Genomic DNA, 2,586 nt, shown 5'->3' with positions numbered 1-2,586 from the left:
CCCCCCCACCTATAGTCACCCTCCGCAAGGGGGAGGGGTGGGTGGGAAGGGTGCCGCACTAGGTGAAGGGAAGGCTCCTCCAGCAAGGTGAGCCTTTCTGCTTGGATTTATTTCAAGTGAAAATCCATGGCTTTTGCCCTGGGTTAACACCTGCCCCAAACACATCAAACCGCACATTGATAAGCTCATCAGCTGAAATAATGTGCTGCTCGGTCAGTCTGAGGCAGCCGGGCCCTGAAAGCTCGGAGCCTAGCCCTGCAACTTGGCCCTATACCAAGAAGGGCCAGGGGGTGGGGTGGGGGCAGCTGTGCTCCAGCCTCTTGCCAGGTGCTGGGGAAGTCAGGCAATTGGCCTGGGGGGGGTCGCTAACCGCATGTGGGGTTCCCGGGGGGGATGGGAGGTGCAGGTGGGTCTGTTTGCTTTCGGATGGTGGGAATCTTACAGCTCCAGGACAGCTCTGTGGGGCAGGACCTTCTGAGACCTGGCTGGGTGCTTTTCCCCTGGTGGCATGGCCAGAATTAACTGCTTCTCTCCCGGCCTTGCTTTTCCCTCATACATTGTTTGGATGACCCCTGGTGTGACCAGCACGGAGCAGATGAATGGGGCATGGCCCCTGCCATGGAGGAGGACGGGACTGGCAAAGGAGCGTGTAAGTCAAGGGCCCTGGGGCCGCAGCCCGGGGAGAGACAGATCCCGTCTGGGGGGATGGGGGAGGTGCCTCACGAAGCCGACTTTGGCACTAGGCCTTGAAGAATAAGGATTTCACAGTGGAAAATGACATTCCAGGCGTTAAGCATGAAGGAATCGTTCCGCGATGAAGAACGGAGAGTCGCTCTAATTATAACTGACACACTGATTTAAACATTTATTCGCTCCAACCACACAAATACACACGCGTGCTCACACTCGCAGCACAAACAGCAGGAAGGGGGGTCCCGAGGGCTCTACTTCGAGCTGCAGCTGGAGTCTTTCTGTTGAAGAGGACTCTGCTTTTTCCGACCAGGTTTAGCGCTGCTGCTCCGCCTCACAGACCGGCCGCCAAGAGCCAGCCCCAGGGCTTCGGAGGCCTCCAACGGAGGTAAAGGCGCCCGCTGTCTGGCCTTGTGAAAACCTGGTGATTTCTGCCCCCGGGGTGCCGCTCAGGTCCGGTTCCCCAGGAAGCAGACTGTGGCTAGAGATTTGTGGGCAGCCTCTGGAGGGGTGCTCTCCAGAACAGCACCTGTAGGGCAGGAGAGGAGGCAGGAGCGGGCGGGCAGGTTGGACTGGAGCGTGGTTGCACCGGAGGCCCGCTGATCCCCTGGGAGACGCCCCGCAGAGTCATCCAGAAATCGAAGCAAGGAGGCGGGGCTTGGAGACTCTGGCATTGGCCAGTCACTGGGAGCCGGCTGCAACCAACTCCTCTGGCTCGTGCAGTTCCAAGACACTACTTGGCCGAGGGTGCTCAGAACTGAGCCCCAGGCCCCCCGGGGTGGGGGGATGAGCGCCACAGCCTCACAGAATCTGCTTTAGGTCAAGGGGTCCAGGTCGGAGAAGGAGGCCCCACACTGGCCTTCCGGGGCCACGGCCAGCGGGGAAATCCCAGCTCATGTTCTTGCGCCAGGCCCCTGCGTGACTTTCGGCACGTTCAGGAACTCCCAGTCACACACATCAACAGGAGGGTTCAGCTCGTATCTGGCGTTTGATCAGATTCTTTGGTGTGCTATTAACAGGTTTTAGTTTTTAGAAGAGTTTGACGTTCACCGCAAAATCGAGAGGAAGATACACAGATTTCCCACCTCCTCGCTTCCCCCTTACACCTGTAGCCCTTCCAGTACCAAAGCCCCCACCCACCCGCCAAAGTGGTACGTTTGGCACAACTGATGAACTTACACAGACACGTCGTTACCACCCGAAGTTCAAAGTTCATTATCACTCAAAGAACATTAGCATTCGCTCTTAGGATTGCACATTCTATGGGGTTGGACCGAGGTACGAGGAGATCTACCCAGCGTTAGAGTAACACACACAGTATCTTCATGGCCTTAATCATCCTCTGTGCTCTGCCTAGCCATCCCTTCCTCTCCCTGCCCCTGGCAACTACTGATCTCTTTAATGTCTCCACAGATTTACTTTTGCCAGAATGTCACAGAAGTGGATTCATACCATATGTAGCCTTTACATGGTAACTTTTTTCCCTTGGTAATATGCACTTGCTTCCCTCATGTCTTTTCATGGCTTGATAGCTCACTTCTTTTTAGTGCTGAATAAGATCCCATTGTCTGAATGGACCCCAGTTGACTTATCCATTCACCTACTGAAGGACGTCTTCGTTGCCTCCAGGTTTTGGTGATTATGAATAAAGCTGCTATAAATATCCACGTGCAGGTTTTTGTGGGCACATAAATTTTCAACTCCTTTGGGTAGATACCAAGGAGTATGATTGTTGGATTGTATGGTAAGCAGAAACAGCCACGGTGTCTTCCGAAGTGGCCGTACCATTTTGCACTCCCACCAACAATGAACTAGAGTTCCTGTTGCTCCATATTCTCACCAGCAGTTGCTGTTGTCTGTGTTCTGGATTTTGGCCATTCTAATAGGCGTGTAGTG

At 54.6% G+C, this 2,586-nt stretch overlaps 1 long non-coding RNA gene across 1 annotated transcript in view; it reads left to right on the top strand.

The window, feature by feature from the left end:
* LOC117797428 overlaps window positions 1–2,158 on the top strand; it is a 10,872-nt gene extending 8,714 nt beyond the window's left edge. Inside the window, exons 2-3 of the long non-coding RNA XR_004622383.1 lie at window positions 586–649; window positions 2,104–2,158. This is a non-coding gene — a long non-coding RNA (uncharacterized LOC117797428). The remainder of the gene's footprint in view (window positions 1–585; window positions 650–2,103) is intronic.
* Window positions 2,159–2,586: the final 428 nt, after the last annotated feature.

Source organism: Ailuropoda melanoleuca, chromosome X (genome assembly GCF_002007445.2).
Source record: "Ailuropoda melanoleuca isolate Jingjing chromosome X, ASM200744v2, whole genome shotgun sequence".
Lineage (NCBI taxonomy): Eukaryota > Metazoa > Chordata > Mammalia > Carnivora > Ursidae > Ailuropoda > Ailuropoda melanoleuca.
This window is presented reverse-complemented; position numbering and strand designations above follow the sequence as displayed.